The sequence below is a fragment of the Phoenix dactylifera genome, chromosome 18 (assembly GCF_051530095.1).
Source record: "Phoenix dactylifera cultivar Ajwa chromosome 18, Ajwa_hap1_PhDact_Kaust_v1.1, whole genome shotgun sequence".
Classification (NCBI taxonomy): Eukaryota; Viridiplantae; Streptophyta; class Magnoliopsida; order Arecales; family Arecaceae; genus Phoenix; species Phoenix dactylifera.
Window position 1 is genome coordinate 8,019,709 of NC_143207.1, and position 19,135 is coordinate 8,038,843.

Sequence of the window (19,135 nt, forward strand, 5' to 3'; positions counted from 1 at the left end):
TAGAGGTTTATACCTTTTGGTGTATTATAAACCTTCTGTTATACATAGTGTATAGTTACAGTCATAGATCCTGTTGTGGATATGGGTTTGGCCATGGATGGAATGGGAACCAGATTTTTATACAGATGAGTTATATGCCTGTGATGATGTATTGATATATATTATCCAAGTTCATTATGTGACAGATTATGTGATTGCTGCTCTGACAGGTAGTGTTGTTGTATGTATTGAGATAATCCTGACGGGTCACCATAGGAAAAGTGATCATTTTGTGCATGCATCATACCAAAATTTTTCAGAATTTATTGATGATTGATAGGTAGTAGGGTTCTACGTGGTGGCTGGTGGCCTTATGCCTACCCGCACCCTAGGACCGTCGTGGCGGCCCGCCGGGAACGGGACAGGGGTCGTGATAGCAAATTACCTTTTCCATGAGAATTGATGGAATTGGCTAACTGCCCCAATTGCATCTCCACATTTCTATTGGAACTCGTCAACTGGTCAACCTTTGCTTCCAGTCTCTCAAATCTCTCTGAACTGGCAATGGCTAACTTCTCAATAGAAATCTCCCAAGACTGCTTACTTTCTGGTTGGGATGGTCTTGGTTGGAAATCAGGAGGATGGAGAGGTCTAGAACTGCTACCTTAGTTACCTTGATCTTTCAATGAAAAGTTGGGATGATTCCTCCAGCCTAAGTTGTATGTGTTGGAGTAAGGGCTGTTCTGCTACTGCTGCCTATTATAATTAGACACAATTGAACCTGCATACAATCAGAACTCATGTGAGCTCCTCCACAGCAATCACAACTCAATACGGGACTAGAAACAGAATTCACATTACCCAGCTTACCAAACATTTTTACCAGAGAATCAACCTTGGCATTCAACATGTTTATGCCATCTACATCATACATACCTAAAACTTTCTTAGGCATACCTCTTTCATTAGACCACAAATAATTGTTAGAGGTCATTTCTTCTAACAACTCATATGCCTCTTCGGTTGACTTACTCATTAAAGTACCTCCTGCAGTTGCATCTATGGTAATCCTGACTGAATGTGTTAATCCATTATAGAAAGTATGTACAATCAGCCAGTTTGTAAGACCATGATGTGGACACTTCCTCTGCAAATCCTTAAACCTCTCCCAGGCTTCATACAAAGATTCACCATCAAACTGAGCAAAACTGGTAATATCATTTCTAAATTTGGTGGTCTTACCTGGGGGAAAATACTTACTCAGAAAAGCTTGTGACAAGGCATTCCAGGTGGTGAAAGAGTTAGGCGTTTTGGAATTCAACCAGGCTTTGGCTTTATCCTTTAGAGAAAATGAAAAAAGTCAGAGTCGAATAGCATCATCACTAACTCCATTCATCTTGATTGTATCACAAATCTCCAAAAAATTGGCAAGGTGTGCATGTGGATCCTCAGCAGGTCCTCCACCAAACTGCTCCTACTGCAACATTTGGATGAGACCAGGCTTAATCTCAAAATTATTAGCATTGACTGTAGGTCTCACAATACTAGGTTCAGCACCATTGACATTCGGCACGGCATAGTCACTCAACAACCTTTTATTCTGGTTATCTTGGTTATCTGTCATGGCTACTGCTTGTTTTTGCTTTAGCTCTAATTTTTGTTGTTTTCTTAATGCTCGTAGGGTTCTTTCAATTTCTGGATCAAAAGGCTCAATTAGCTCACAGTTTCATGGCATACACTAAATATAGAAAACGTAAACTAACAAAAAGAACAAAACAGTCTAAATTAATGCAGAAAATTATTTATATTGATATTAAAAACAATCTTCCCCGGCAACGGCGCCAAAAACTTGATAGTTCCTAGACTCTACCACAAGTGCATGTGTCATGACAAGTAGAACAGGATAAAAAGAGTATCGTTTCCACAAGGAGATGATTCAAGTACCAATTTAAAAATTTTCTACATTATTTAGACAACCCCAAATCGATGTGACTGACTGCAATTTCTTAACCTGAAAAATCAAATATGAAAGGTTCCTAGGGCTTGGATTTCATCAATTGAATTCCTTTAATGAATTTAAATCTAATTATTAATATTGTGCTAATTACAATGACCGAATCCCTTTTTTTTTATGTGATATCCTCTTTCAAGGCATAACACCTATACCTATATTAATCCTATGTCTACTTTCGTGATCATAGAAATTAATATAAATTCATTATGATCTGTGAAATTCTTGAATGTAGGTCACAAGGGTGTGCATTTATTTCTAAACTACACCGCCAATGTTTGATAAATTCACCAACTAATATTGAACTTCAACTTTCGTTACTTCATTCAACATCTTAAGCATCCAATTCATGGCCAGTAAATTGCAAGAATGAAAACCGAAATCATCAAATTGAAATTAACAAAAGATATTCAATACAACCATACTCAATTCATATAAAAAATTCAATGACTACGTTCTAGCCCTAGGATAAGAAAACTAGCAAATCATAACTAATAAATGAATCCAATTATTTCTCAAACATAAATTCGCATTCAACATCCTTAATAACAATTCAGCAAATAAATAAAAAATATCAGAGAAAGGAAAAGAACTCTGTATTTGCAAAAATCCTCCATTCTGTTCTTTCTCCCAGAATTCCAGCTTTTTCTTCCTAGAATTTCCGGCTTTTCTTCCTCTCGAAATTCCAGATTCTCTGAGTTTTTTCTTCCTTATCTCCTTCCATTCTCGTCGTATCTACTGGCCCTCCTCTTCTCCCAACCGATTCTCCTTTTTTTTGAATTTTGAAATAGATTTGCCCCATTTCTGTTGGCTGAAATCCAGAATTCTAGGCTGATTTTATGACTCGACTTACAGCTAGATTTTGAGTACCAAAACGATAAATCTGGAGTCATACCCTTCATGAAAGTTTTAGATCTAGTTCTCAGCTTTCCAACGCACCTGGGTTTGCTTTATTCTGACTTATAGAACTCTAGATACAAGCTAAATACCGAAACAGGGTTTGGGCTGCAGTAAAATTCTGGACAGATTCGGACTTCTCCGATTCGGCTAAGTTTTGGACTTCAAAACGGAAGAACTTGGTTTTGTGATATTCATAAAAGTTTTAGGTATACGTCTTATCTTTCCATCAAGCTAAATAACACATGAAACGGAGGTCTGTAACTCCAGTTAGAACCCAAAAACCGAACAGTATTTTGGGTTGACTAGACCAGCCCAATTTCAACCGATTCAATAATTAAACACCTGCAAAATACCAAGAATTTTCAAGAATTAAATAAATATAAAAGACACCTAAATTCTAGACAAATGAGCTAAGAACATACAAAACACTCTAAAACAAAATAATTAAGACTAAGAAAATGTGTGAAATAAATTCCCACATCAATAATTTGGATCTTGATATCCGAGCATGGAGCCGAACAAACTCAAATACTCGTTGAAAGAAAAGAAATGTTATTGATATAAAAAAGCCGAAGGCCGAATACAAGGGTACCTGACCTCGTGGTCAGAAGAATTACAAAGGGCCTAAACGGCCAGCCTTACAAGAATAAGGATAAAAATTAATCGACATGGACGACATCCACATTAGTGTCGGCTACGGCTTTCGGCTCGGTTGCGACCTCGGGAGCACCGTCCCCTCCTGCTTCAGTGGCTTCATCCCCAGCGCCGGTGTCAGAAACGACTGATGATACCACCCTGTTGGCAACTTCGAGGGCAATCTCCGGCTTAGCCTCGCCAATGGCTTAGACAGCGTCCTCTTCCACCTCAGCAGCCCCATTTAGGTTTGGTTCAAGGCCACTGAGGTAGACTCCAGGGCAGAACTGCTAGACTTGAAGACGACAATTGTCGAAACCTAGGACCATAGTAGCAGCAGCCCCTTCTGCCAGTTCGGCGAGATACTCCTCTGACTGATGAAACTTCTCGACGGCCTCACGGGCATACAATTCCACCAGGACCTCGAGCCGCCAAATCTTTAGCTCCCGCTCTTCCACCTCGCCCTGAAGGCAGGCCAGAGCGGCTTCGAGCTCGAAAATACGGCTCGCCGAGGAGGAGCGAGCTCGGGAATGCTCGGCCTCCATGGCGTGGATCTGAGCTAGTTTATCTTTTATTACGGCCTCAGAAGCACGCACCTTCTTCTTGGTCTTCCAAAGCAGCTGTGCAGTGGCAGCAGCTCTCTCTTCGGCTTCACGCCGCTGCCGCTCAACGGCTGCCGCCCGATCTTCGACCTCCTGTCGACGCTGTGCAGCAGACGCCGCTCGGCCTTCAACCTCATGTCCTTGGAGCTCGGCACGCTCCGTTCTCAACCGGAGCGCCTTCACCTCCTCCCGGTCGGCGAGTATGTTGGACGTCAACACGTCGATCATGTGAAGAGACTGGCATGGAAAGAGAAGAATCAACAAAAGTTAAACATCTACAAAAGAAACAAACGAGGGACAGAAGGACGACATTACTTATCCGTACACTCGCCGAGTAGACATGATGGATGAGGTCGCCAAGGTCGTCCTCCATCAATGCGCGGTCGCACGGAAGCATGATGCTGCGCACAAGCCCGCGAGCAACCTTTTTCGATCCAAGGGCCGAATCACCCTTAGGTACGCGCCATGATGGTTCTCCGCCGGACTCGGGAAACATTGGCTCAATCCTCGCCAAGGCTGGAGCTTCGGAGAAGGTTGCAGCCTCGGCGCATAATGAGACCGTGGGGGGATTGAAGTCCTGGGCCCACGCCTCAGCTCAGAATCCGGCCCGGATGGCTGGGTTATCGCAGCGATTTCTGGGCCTTGGTCGGTAGGTGCGACCGCCGCTTGGATGGGAGGATCTTTCCCAATCGTCGACTGGGGCACCTCGGCCTCTTCTACGAGCCCCCGGCTAGGTTCGACCATAGAAGGGGCGACAACCTCGGACTCTCCCTGCTCGACCTCGAGGCTGGAAGCGACTCTTGCCTTCTTTGGCCTCCCCTCAAGACGGACCCCTTCGTAGGGCTGTTAATGAACCGAGTTGCTCGGGCTCAGCTCGATAAAAGCTTGGCTCGGGCTCGGCTCGTTAGTCAAACGAGCCCGAGCCCAATATGAGGCTCGTTTACACCCGAGCCCGAGCAGTTCACGAGCCCAAACAAGCTCTAGTCTCCCACTGAAAAATCTTATTTCAGTACCATAATTCATAAAAATCTGACCACATAGAGAAAAATAGCCTGTTATCGAGCCCGAGCCCGAGCTCGAGCCCGATTATGAGCCCGAGGTCGGGCTCGTTCTGAAGCTCGTAATTGAAACAAGCTTTACGAGCTCAAGCCCGAGCCTTTGCTTTGTCAAGCAAGCCCGAGCTCGAGCCCAATACAGAGCTCGTTACCGAGCCCGAGCCCGAGCTTCTGTGAAACGAGCCGAGCCGAGCTCTCCCAGGCTCGGGTTCGGCTCGGCTCATTAACAGCCCTACCCCTTCGGGGGCAACCTGTTAGATGTATGCCCTAGAAGCCAATCTGGCGGACACATTATTAATTCTGGGACATAAATTTGTACTTGACTTTATTATTATTGAATAATAAATGGGCATCTTTTCATTCATATTGTTTATGTGTCTATGAATCGTCCAAAAAATTAATAAGATGATGATACATATTCTCAAGAGTTGAGAATTTGAGCTATATATCATTGGTGATTAATTCTAAATGCTCCTGATCAATGGATCATCACGAGGACGGTGATCGATCCGATCAGTGCATAGATCGCTTTCCTTATGGATGGATGAGACTCGAGTCCATAGTGTAGGGACACTGAAATGATAGTGCAGGTGCTTGTTAGAGAACAAGGGTACTGAGCGTGACCAAAACAAGAAATCACTTGGATGTCTATCCACTCGTCAGTGACTTGCTTGATGTTGCAGTAGTGTGACTGGTCCTTTGACCTGTGGTGCTCCGGCTATTCACAGTAAGGTTATTGTAGTTTGACTGCACATATACATGGTCTCTAGTCATATGGGTCCTTGTTGTGTAGATTGGCTGCAGTAGGTTCACTGTAGGAGTAGGGTATGCACTTACATGGAATCTATCGATCTTGATAGATGAGGAGAGATCCTATGTGATTTATAAGACTAAGTTCTAAGACCTTGGCCAGAGCAGAATATATAGTGGAAAAGAGTTTTCTACTCTCGAACTCAAGTCGAATAAATCTAGACATATGACAGACGACGGAGTTTGACGAGTTATCCATGACCTCCGGTCTGTAGGGATCCACGATAGAAGGACTGTATCATACGATAACTGCACCTAGAGGTTCATCATTCTATTCTGCTGGGTGGCCACTACATACTGCTAGGTGTCACTGGTGGATGGTGAGACTCACAGGGATCATCTTGATGGTCGATAATCCCTGGTGAGTTGAGTTGAAATTGTTTCTACCCATTGAAAGGAGTTTTCAATAATATTGTGATAGAGATCGCAATATATCTCACTACCAGTCAGAATAGAACCTATGGGGTCACACACATTAGAGGTATTGACCGATCCAATGGTTGAATGTAATTAGAAATCACAAATAATCAATTAGATTGATAAATGGATAACCCGCTAAGAGTTAGTGGTTGGAAAAAGGAACAATTGCAATCGGATTGCAATTTAATTTAATTAATTGGATTAATTAATTGAACTTGATCATGAGTTCTACTTGGAGTAGGATCCTTGGAGTCCTAATTGGATTAGGATTTCAAATTAAATTAGAGTCCTACTAGGAGTAGGATTTCTTAAGTCCTAACTGTCTTAGGGCTGAAATTTGAACAAGTCCTGATTAAATTAGGATTTTCTTAAGTCCTAATTAATTTTAAATTTAATCTAATTAATTTCATGACTCCTAATTGGATTAGGATTGAAGAGTTCAATAGAGTCATTGTTCAATTAAATCCTAATTAGATAGGATAAGGAGGAAATTGAAATGGGTTCATAAAAATCCTATTTTGAATAGGATTGGACTCATGAAATGAACCCAAATTAAATCACCCTTTAATTTGATTAAATGGTGGATTTAATTGGACTTGAGGGAGGGGTCCACGCCCCTCCCCTTGATTCTTGCGCGAGAAGAAAAGGAGGGGGCTATGCCCCTCCTTGCTTGCCACCTAAAGGGATAAGAATGAGTTCCTTAAAAATAGGAACTCATCTTTATCCCTTAAGGCATTAAAAGAGCATGGGAATTTCGGCCACTATTCAAGGTTTTTCCTCCTCATTCCAGCCGTGAGCATCCTCCTCCATCTTCCTCCTTTGAGCCGCAATCAAGAGAAGAAAAAGGAAAGCCTAGGACGCCCTCTTTCTTCTTCATCTTAGTTCAAAAAGAAGGAAAAGAAAAAAAGGCTGCGCAAAGGCATTCAATCTTCTTCCTTGGTTCTTCCTTCTTACTATTCCTCTCAAGCCAATCAAAGGTTGATTCAAAGGAGAGGACTTTAGCCATCAATAGCCTTCTCTGCAAGGGAGCTAGCACCCCGGGAAGATCCAAAGGCTTCGATCGACTCATTATTTCGTGTGGATACCCGTAGAGGCCGGACGCGTGTGCGGCTTCCACTGAGCCTTGATCAAATACCACGTAAATCAGATTTGCGGAGACCATCTACCCGCACAAGATGAAGATCTGATCTTCTTAATGATTTTAAAATGGTTTAAAATAATTTAATTTTAATATATCTACAAACGAAAGGTTTTAAAACACGTTCATGCAATGAACGGATCCCGCATATGTTTTTCCGCTGCAATCTGAAAATTATTTCAAAATTTTCATGGCATATGAGGGATGCTAACACAACCCTCTTCTTCTTATATATGGCCATCAGCGTCTTGGTGTTGAAGATCATCCCTGCAATATCTGTAGACAAAAATTCTTATCAACATCCCTGACATAAAAGGAAAAGAATGAAAAGTCAAACTATTCTTACCCTCGGGACGAGCCGAGCTCAGGCCAAGATTTACTAGGGCCTCCTCACTGAGCAGGTCGGGGAGCCGAGGAGTTTCTTTCAGCCCGAGCAAACTATCCAAGGTCTTCTGCTCGGACTGCGACAACTGCGGGAGCCTATTGTTTACTGAGGCCAACGGAAAGCTCCAGGTCGGATTAAATCCCTATGACCGCTCGGAGGAGATATAAAAGAAATTATCCTTCCACCCGTAGATGGAAGTAGGCAGGCCCCCAAATAGCTTACGGCCTCCTCGAGGGAAAAAGTACCACCGCCATTTATCTACAAGGTTGTCTTTTAATATAAAGCTACTCCTGAAGACATTCACCAAGGGGGGAGCCGTGTGCCAGGCAGAGGGTGAGGAAGTCGATGATTAGCCTCCATGAATTCGGGGCAAACTGCGCAGGCACCAGACCGTACGCCGTCAAAAGCTCACCCACAAACCCATGCAGAGGAAATCTCAGCCCTGCTAGGAGTGTATCTACGTACACTTGACCCAACCGCTAGGTGGGTTGGTGACTCGGCCTTCGAGGTCCGGAAGTTCAAGCACGAACTCCGGAGGAATGAAGAATCGGTCTCGGGGCTTGAACCGAGCCCAGATTCTTGTCGGTCATGAGCGAACCTGTTTCGTACGGGCTTGGGCCCACCTCAAGTTCAACCTCTTCCACCTCGAAAGAGGCTGGAGCTCGTGATGGACCTACATCGAACATCGATGCCCTCGTCGGCGAGTCCATTGCTCTGGTCTTAATTATAGAAAAAAGGAGGGAGAAGACGAAAGACTCTCCGAGCGACCGAAAGAAGGAATAAAATGCCTACCCGAAAGCTCACTAGAAAGGGATGGACAGGCGGAGAAGGAGAATGACTCTCGGAAGAGGAAATCAACAAGTGGCGCAAAAGCTAGCAGAGGGCTCCTAAGAATACCCGGAAGAAAGCTCCAACACCTCGGCAACAACGGATGAAGAAAGAAGATCAGGAGCAGGGGGAGGGTCAAGCAACGACCCTACGACCCCTTTTTCAGGCCTTATATAAGCCACTGCATTGGCTCTGATCGGGCAACCTAAATGATCATACGGCCCAGGATTCGCCACGTGGTGAGCTATAAGACGACCTCAACAAATCTCTCCAAATCACCTCACTAAATACTGATCATTATGGGGGACGCTTCGAAGCTCGAAATATTGATGATTGACCTCCCACCTTCCGCCGGATGAGACATTTCAGAGAAAGGAGCATTAATGGCCGACTCCTCATGTTCCGCCAGATGGAATGCTTCGGGGGACGGAAAATTAATGGTCGAAACCCTCCTCATCCCAATCCAACAACTCTCCAGAAAGGAACGCCCACGTGGAACCCTAAAAAATTTTCATGGCGAATTCCATCCCAGAAAATCTAGTAGCTCAGATGTCCCAAGTCCGACGTTGAGCTCTCGGCCAAGAAGTGCGCCGAAGCATATCCAGTTCAGTACGTGCCTCTTTTTGCTTATGTAACTAAAGCACTAGACGATCAGGAGTCTGACTACTTCCATCGTCCGAGCAACAAGGCAACTCGACCTCAAAAGTGGGGGGCAAATGATAGAGGAAAAAATGGATCGTCCAGCCCACAACTAAAAGGCCGCCTAGTTTCGGCCCAATAAACATCAATGACGATCGGCTGAATCTTCACTTCGGCCTAGGACCAGCTCATCCTCGGAACTCCACCGAAAGCTCCACCAACTCCAGACATTTGCCGACTCCCCCGACCAAGCTCGGGGTACCTCCAGACAATCGCCAACCCGCCCCGACCAAGCTCGGGTGCCAACCCCAGCAATACACTCCGACTCTCGAGCTCGGGGCGCTCCACCGAGCACATCTCGAAGTTTGGGAAGCCAAGCTACTCCCAACACCCGCCAAGCGGACCTCGTCAATCGCATAACGCGACTACTTAACGAGCTCGGCCTCGCCAACGACCACACCCATGTGCAGGCCTACGCCCACCTACGTGGCCGTACTCCACCACACTACCGTGTCATGTCTCCATAACCGGCCAAAAACAGTTGGTGCTTTCGAAAAATTGCTCTCCCAAGTGCAGGAGATTCGCACAAGTAATATAACTCGGGAGTCCGAGGTCGATTCCTCAGGGAACGATCTAAAGATTATTAGCGTAATTTTTAGATGTAATTTTCAGTTGATTTTCAAAAGTTAAAAGCAGAGGATTAATAGATAATTAAACAAAGTTCAAGAATATAGAGAAGGCTAGGGATCCGGAATCCTCCTTAACAATATTACTTTCAATAAATAAACTCGGTGATTCTTGATTAAAGATTAATAAGATAGAGTAGTTCTAATCATGGAGTATACAATCTGAAAACATGAATTCAACATCTAAGTATTTGTCGTGCTGGTTACGTCTACGACAAATCAAAAATCGAAACAATCCATGCATCAATACATATATAAACCATAAAAGATCTATCAAATAAATAAATATTCAAGAATTCAAAACATACCAATAGATATAAAACAATTAGAATAAAAGATTAGAGTATACTTGATGAAAGCAACATGACAAGGATTCATCCATCACCCTTTGCCAAAGGAATTAGCAAGCCATTACAAACATCAACATCCCTCCCTTTCTCACTCTCTATTTTTTCTTCTTTTTATTTTCGAAAACAGGGCATCCCCTGTTTCCTTTCTTTTTTTCTTTTTTTTTTCGTTTGAAACCAATAGGCCCGCAGCCCGACACCCCCCTGTTCTTCTTCTTCAATGGCTTCCCTCCTTCTTCCTCTAATCGGAGCTCCCCCTTTCAGATCAAAGGCCTCCTCATATAGGCTAGGATTCCCCTGATCGCGCGTGGAGGAGATTGCGGGCGGATCCGGCGTTGAGAACGGACGCCGAGGATCGTGCAAGGGAGGCTGAGGTCTGGGAGATTCAAATGGATGAGAGCTGCGGCAGGATCTTCGAATGCTGGGAGGCGTGTGAAACGGGAGGAAGAAGGGGCGTTGATCGGGATGCTGGAGATGGAAATGGTTGCATCCCTGGGGAGAAGCTCGGACGGACGCCATGGATCACTCGCAGGAGGCTGATCGCGGGCTGAAATCACGGAAGAGGTGGAGGACTGCTGGGAGGAGGCACTGATCGCTGGCTCGGGCGGACGCTGTGGGATTGCTGAGAAGATGCCGCGAGATCGACGGGAGAGAGGCTCAAGATGATGGCGCGATCGTGGGAGGCTTGGTCGCGGGCGGATGCTGCTGGAACGGAGGAAGAGCAGATCATGGATGCAGAGGTGATCGCGGGGGCTTCACGGACGCTTGAGATGCTGCTCCTCGGACGTGAATCTGGGTATAAGCTGATCCGGAGACTGAAGATTTGCTGGGAACGAAGGCTGGCTTGATTCGCGGAGAGGATTGGGCGCGGAAGGAAACGGACGGGATGAAGATGGATCCATCGTGGGACGCTGGAGGTTGAGCCCTGTTTTGAGAAAGTTAAAAAAACGTGTGGATTCGGTTGGAAGCGATGAGCCGTGAGCTGAGCTGGGATTAGCTTGGACCGTGGACGCGGGATTGGGTTGATCACGGGAGATGGAATATGGGATTTGGACGTTGAAGCGCGAGCTCCTTCAAATGGACGCCTGAGATTGTGCACGGGAGCCGGGATGCGTGGATGCGGCCGGATTGGGGCTTGTACGCTCGGGCTCGCTGAATAAGAGTCATGTACTCTATTCTGCAGTTGGGAAGATGCATTCTTTTTAGTTGAATTTATCTAAAATAATGATAAAAATTACAATAAGTGCTAAGGATAATATTTAATCGTGCAAATGTTAACACCTATTATTTATCATTATTTTGCTAGTATTAAGTTAAGTTAAATGGTACTTAGATCGCACTTTTGTGCTCTCATCATACCCCCCAACTAGCTTATTGCTAGTCTCTAGCAATTCAGAGTAATTAATAACATGAGAGTACAAAAAGTGTCGGTTGACCCTTTGATGTTTTATTAGAACTAATTGTATAAAATTAAGTTAAGTACTCACTTTCGTAGGAATCACGATTGCACTTAGCACGTGCAACAAGCCGTTAAACCCCTAGGTTACCCTAGTGGACGAGTGTTGTCTCGTGAGGGTTTGCAGTGATGTTACCCACAAACATAATTCATAAAATGCTATATAATGAAATCTAAGTTAATACACACGTGATATATATATTTTTCTCAAGCTTGGCAACTATCAAAGCAAGGGGAATACTAAAGTGTAGTATGCATAAACAGAATGACTTTCTTAGAGCACTAATACCTCCACCACAACATGGTACCGCTTGAATTTTAGGTGCACTACTCAAGTTCGCAAGTGTTTACTACAGTTTATTAGAACCTGATCTATCAAATTTTCAGAATATCACATGTTGTCTAAATTCGTCAAGAATGGTTCGTATGTAAAGAAAGAGCTATCAATCCCAACTAAATATCCAAAGTACACAAAGGTCCAATACAATGGAGTCAAACCAGCCATTACCACATGTCACTGGGTTCAGCCCGACCAACCCTATTCATGCTTTTTTTTTATATATATATATTGGAAACACATATGGTGATTACAATAGTCCAACCCCCTTAGGCTCTAGCAAGGTCCATGTAGCGAGTTTTCGGCCAATGACTCTTGATCCAGTTGGCTCAAGGCATTAGGTGTAAACACCCCTCGGGCTTAATTACTCAAACCAAACTACGCCACGAGGTTAGACTTGTCATCTCCTCATTTATTTATTTATTTAATTTTTTTTTTCAAAATAGAGAAGGTAAACTGAACCATATAATGTGACTGCAACGTGACTATAGGTCAACCAAGATCGGAACATAAGGCACTTAGATGATCTAGCCGGGGTATTCAACCTCGATCTTTATGTGAAAACCAAATCAAGAATCTTATAGTACGGACAAGGATACTCGTACTTCTTTTACAGATATAGCTTAATAAAAATGCATTAAACAAATGTGAACTCCTGAGGCCTTCCTATAATCATTAAATACATGTGCGGGGATCTAATAATAGGTCTCTAATCAGTCATAGTACGCATGTATTCCTTGCCTTAATAGTTGCACAAACTCAATATGAAAATACATGTGCATTTGCTAAAAAAAAAAGAATGCAAAAACTTTTTTTTTTTTTTTTTTTTTGCAAAATACTTCCCTCCCCCCAACTTAAACATCGCATTGTCCTCAATGTAATAGATACAAGAAAATTATAATGAAAGACAGTAGAGAAAATAACATTGGATTCCTCCTTGAGCTGTTGATATCCAGAAAATGAAACCTACAAAACTAGAAAAATAATCCTAACTAATATACACATACCTTTGCCTTCATGTTCAGTCATAAGAACGCTCCCCCAAGAAAAAGGAGTCTTCTTCATCTGCAAAATTCTCAAGAAAAGGTTTAAGTCTGTGTCCATTTACCTTAAAAATTCTACCATCCCGTGGATTCTCAATCTCAACCGCCCCATGTGGAAAAACAGTTTTTATAATGTAAGGACCTGTCCATCTCGATCGCAACTTACCAGAAAACAGATGTAAGCGGGAATCATATAAAAGAACTTTTTGCAAAGGTTCAAAAGATTTTTTTAAAATTGATTTATCATGTAAGATCTTCATTCGTTCTTTGCAAATTTTAGCATTGTCATAAGCATCTCTGCGAATCTCATTAAGCTCGTTTAATTGCAATTTTCTAGCTAGACCGGCATCTTGTAAATCAAAATTCAATTTTCTAATTGCCCAATACGATTTATGTTCTATTTCTACGGGCAAATGACACGCTTTTCCGTAGACTAGCCGGTAGGGAGACATGCCAAGATTGGTTTTGTATGCAGTACGATAAGCCCATAATGCATCTGATAGTTTCAAGGACCAATCTTTCCGTGATGGGTTCACCGTTTTCTCTAAAATACGTTTGATCTCTCGATTGGCTAACTCTACCTGGCCACTGGTTTGCGGATGATATGGGGTAGCAATTCTATGGGTGACACCATATTTTTTCAATAAGATTTCGAAAGGCTTATTACAAAAGTGTTTTCCACCGTCACTAATTATGATTTTAGGCATCCCAAATCGTGAAAAAAAATTTTCTTTTAAAAACTTCAGGACATGTTTGTGATCATTGGTCTTACAAGCAACAGCTTCTACTCATTTGGACACATATTCGACACCGACTAAAATGTAATCATATCCAAAAGATGGTGGGAATGGGCCCATAAAATCGATGCCCCAACAATCGAAAATTTCGATTAATGGATTGAAGAGGCATCATTTGCCTACGAGTTAGACTTCCAATACGTTGACATGGATCACATGTTCTGCAGAACTTGTGGGCATCTTTGAACATAGTAGGCCTATAGAAACCACATTGCAAGACCTTTGCAACAGTTTTCTTAGAGGCAAAGTGTCCACCACAAGCATCAGTATGGCAGAAAGAGAGTACGCTTTGTATATCATGATCCGATATGCATCGTCTAAAGATTTGATCATTGCAATATTTAAATAAATAGGGTTCGTCATAGTAATAATTCTTTACTTCGCGCAAGAAAATTTTTCTATCTGTCGACCCCCAATGCTCCGGCATCCGGCTTGTAACAAGAAAATTTACAATATCTGCATACCATGGTATACTAGAAAGTACAAACAACTGCTCTTCAGGGAATGAGTCCTTGATGAAAAATTGTGGCACTAAATCATGAAAAACTAATCGTGATAAATGGTCAGCAACTACATTCTCTACTCCTTTTTTATCTTTGATAGTGATGTCAAATTCTTGGAGTAGAAGTATCCATCGTATTAAGCGTGGTTTGGCCTCTTTCTTATCCAACAAATATTTTAGTGCCGCATGGTCCGTGAAGATAATAATAGGAGCACCAAGGATATAAGAGCGAAATTTATCTAAGGCAAATACTACTGCAAGCAATTCCTTTTCGGTGGTAGTGTAATTCATTTGAGCATCGTTTAAGGTTTTGCTTGCATAGTAAATGACATATGGCTTATTATCCTTGCGTTGTCCTAAGACAGCTCCTATTGCATAGTCGCTAGCGTTGCACATAATCTCAAAAGGTAATGACCAATCGGGTGGTCGAACGATGGGTGCAGTGCTAAGCATAGACTTTAACTTCTCGAATGCATCTTGGCAAGTTTCAGTCCAATTGAACGGTGTATCAAGGGATAGGAGATTACATAATGGTCGAGATATGACACTAAAGTCCTTGATGAATCTCCTATAAAATCCGGCGTGACCCAAAAATGATCTAACATCTCTAACCATCTTGGGTGCAGGTAGCTTAGCAATTAAATCAGTCTTAGCTCTATCTACTTCCATGCCCTTCGATGAAACAATATATCCTAAGACAATTCCCTTTGGCACCATGAAGTGGCATTTCTCCCAATTCAGTATCAAATTCTTTTCCATACATCGAGCTAAGACAGCTTGTAAATGTGACAAGCAATCATCAAATGTGTCGCCAAAAATGGAGAAGTCGTCCATGAACACTTCCAAAAATTTCTCGTTCATATCTTCAAAGATGCTGAGCATGCATCTTTGGAATGTTGCAGATGCATTACACAACCCGAATGGCATTCGTCGGAAAGCAAATGTGCCAAAAGGACAAGTGAAGGTAGTCTTCTCTTGATCTTCTGGTGAAATTTCAATTTGATAATATCCCGAATAGCCATCGAGAAAATAATAGAAATCATGCCCTGCAACTCTCTCCAACACCTGGTCTAGGAAGGGTAGAGGAAAGTGATCCTTTCGTGTGACCAAATTCAGCTTTCGGTAGTCAACACACATGCGCCAACTCGTCGGGACACGAGTTGGAACTAGTTCACCTTGTTCATTTTCTACTACCGTCAAACCCGATTTCTTAGGAACGACTTGAGTAGGGCTTACCCACTTACTGTCGGAAATTGGGTAAATAATACCCACGTCAAGCAACTTGAGGACTTCTGCCTTAACCACATCTCTCATTGTAGGATTTAACCTTCGTTGCATTTGCCTTGTGGTTTTGGCATTATCCTCCAAATATATCCGGTGCGTGCAAATTAAGGGGCTAATTCCCTTCAAATCGGCAATAGACCACCCTAAGGCTCCTTTATGATTCTTTAAAACATCAATTAATTTTTCTTCTTGGTTATGATCAAGTCCAGACGAGATGATTACAGGAAAAGTATCTTCGGGTCCAAGAAAAGCATACTTAAGTTCCTTTGGTAAGGGTTTCAATTCGAGCTTGGGTGCTTGCTCATGGGATGGTTCTATTTTCACCTCTCGAGGCGACAATCTCTCAAATTCTCCTTCTTTTGGTCTCCACCCATTGACCATCTTGATATCTAGATTATCCACAATAGGTGTGACTGACAAATTATTACCATTGGTTCCATTAGGACACCAATCAATTAAGCTATCATTGAATGGGTCGTTAATTGCTTTAGCTAACAAATAATCTTCTGCGATGGTTTCAACCCAATCAACCTCCTTACTCTCTTCGGAATCATTGGGTTGTTTGCACACATTAAAAATGTTCAGTTCTAAGGTCATATTACCGAAAGAAAGCTTCATGACGCCATTCCTACAATTAATCAATACATTAGAAGTTGCAAGGAATGGACGTCCTAAAATGACCGGAATCTGAGACTGTGAGTTCGAAGCCAGATGTGTGTCCAATACAATAAAATCGACGGGAAAGTAGAACTTGTCTACTTGGACTAATACATCCTCGATAATCCCCCTTGGAATTTTAACTGACCTGTCAGCTAATTGCAAAGTGACGGAGGTTGGCTTCAACTCACCTAAACCAAGTTGCTCATATACAGAATATGGCAATAAATTCACACTCGCCCCTAAATCTAACAATGCTCGCTCTATCCTAAAGTCACCTATGATGCATGAGATGGTTGGGCAACCTGGATTTTTATATTTAGGAAGAATGTTGTGCTGCAAAATAGCACTCACATTTTCAGTTAAAAATGCCTTCTTCTTAATATTTAATCGGCGTTTGACAGTACACAAGTCCTTCAAAAATTTGGCATATAAGGGTACTTGTTTGATTGCATCAAGAAGAGGTATGTTGATCTTTACTTGTTTAAAAAGTTCAAGAATTTCAGAATTAGGTTCGAGCTTTTGCAACGGCTTTAACCATTGTGGAAAAGGTGGAGGAAAAGGACATTCAACTTTCTTAGTAGAAGTTGGGACCTCAACTTCTTCTTTGTCCCTTTCATCAACTTTGGGAGCATCAGAATTAGAAGTGACCTGCGGTCTCAATGGGACGGTTTGATCAATGACTTTCCCATTACGCAAAGTCATGATGCTTTTTGCATGTTCTGTATGCGAACTAGAGGGAGCCGTATTATTACTACCGTGCACTTGTGGGTTAGGTTGGGGTTGAGCTGGAAGCTTACCCTTCTCTTGGGTACTTAGGACGGTAGTCAACATTGACAATTGGTTCCTTATGTCTTCAAAATTTCGAGTATTTTGAGCATTGATATTAGCTTGACCTTGTAGAAAAGTTTGTATGCATTGCAAGGTATCCTCGATATTTGGCTTTTGAGAAGGTGATGGTGCATAAGTAGGATGTGCAGGTGGAGGAGCTGAATGGTGTGACTGTTGAGGATGATCGTTTCTCCACCTAAAGTTTGGATGATTCTTCCAACCAGGGTTATAGGTATTCGAGTATGGATCGTTATAAGACTTTTGGTAGGAGTTCATAGCATTTGCTTGATCGTGCAAGGCTTCTTTGAATGCCGGTATGGTGGGACAATCAGTAGTAGTATGACCCGACATATCGCAGATACCACAACACTCGTTTCTAAGCTCTATAGTCTTGACAGGCTCAACCTTCCTAAGCTCAATTTCTTCTACCTTCCTAGTGAGGGCTGCCATTTTAGCGTGAAGATCATCCTCAGTTCTGAGGTTGTAAAGGCCTCCATGTACAGAGCTAGTAGGCTTAGGCAAAGACTTGTTGTTTCTATCCCCGTTATCCCAAAGTTGGGCAGTCTCAGCAAGGGAATCCAAATACTCCCATGCCTCATCAGATTGTTTTTCTAAAAATCTACCATTGCACATGGTCTCTACAAATTGTTTCAACTATGGAGATAAACCTTCATAAAAGAAGCTAATGGTTCTCCAAGTTTCGAATCCGTGATGAGGGCATGAGAGAAGAAGGTCTTTAAATCTTTCCCAACATTCATAAAATGTTTCATTATCTTTTTGTTGGAAATTGCTGATATGTCTTTTCAAAAAGTTAGTCCTTTGTGTGGGGAAGAACTTCTTTAAAAATTCTCTCTGCATATCTTGCCAATTTCTTATTGATCTAGGTCGCAAAGAGTTTAGCCATGTTTTGGCCTTATCCTTTAGAGAGAAAGGAAACAATGTCAACTTGAGGACATCCTCGGTGACATTTGGCACTCTAAATGTAATGCTCAATTCTTCAAAAACCTTTAAATGAATATACGGACTCTCGGACTCTAACCCGTGGAACTTGGGCAGCAATTGGATTACCCCGGATTTGATGTCAAAATGTCCTACATTATCAGGAAAAATTATGCATGAAGGCTGACTAGTCCTAGCCGGTTGTAGGTATTGTCTTAGAGTCATAACATGGGGTTCTCGTTCTCGATTGTGGTGACTCCCCGCATCTTCATTTAAATCAGCCATCTCACAAGGTGTGAGATACTGCGAAGAAATTTCAGGGGTATGTCCTAAGGGATGATCTAAAGTTGTACGACTTAATCGACCGGTGTCGTCCCTATTCCACTTTAGCATGCAAAATATTTTCCTCTTTTTTTTTCTTTTTTTTTAAAAAAATAAAAGAAAATAAAAAATAAATATAAGTACCAACTAAAGTTACCCTAAAACGATATCCTAAAACAAAAATTTTATTCACAATCAAACATGCAACAAAACATTACACCTCAATTTCCAATGTTTTTCTTAAATTTCTAGACAGCTCCTAACTGGTTTGAAGAGGACACCTAAGCCTCCAATCCGGTCTAATGAACCGAGTTGACCAGGTAAGCTCCCAGGTAAGTGGAGGGGTCACGATGCGTTCGCAAAGGTCCCACTTAAAACCCACTTGCCTCGAACAGATGAACTGTCTTCCTTATAGGGACAAAGCTTGCCTAGACATCAACTAAGCCACAGAGCGAAATTGGTGCAACTTTCGGTGGTCTTCGTCCTATTGAGCTCGAATGTCCTTAGGGGCCAACGTCTAGTTGATTTTAGTTAA

At 42.5% G+C, this 19,135-nt stretch overlaps 2 non-coding genes and 1 pseudogene across 2 annotated transcripts; 2 read left to right on the forward strand and 1 right to left on the reverse strand.

Moving 5' to 3' along the window:
• LOC120104806 (uncharacterized) overlaps positions 1–18,669 on the reverse strand; it is a 45,812-nt pseudogene extending 27,143 nt beyond the window's left edge.
• LOC113461394 (small nucleolar RNA R71) lies at positions 1,104–1,210 on the forward strand. The gene has a single exon (XR_003383643.1). It is a non-coding gene; the product is annotated as a small nucleolar RNA R71 (small nucleolar RNA).
• LOC120110712 (small nucleolar RNA R71) lies at positions 18,044–18,152 on the forward strand. Its single transcript, XR_005511852.2, has one exon. It is a non-coding gene; the product is annotated as a small nucleolar RNA R71 (small nucleolar RNA).
• Positions 18,670–19,135: the final 466 nt, after the last annotated feature.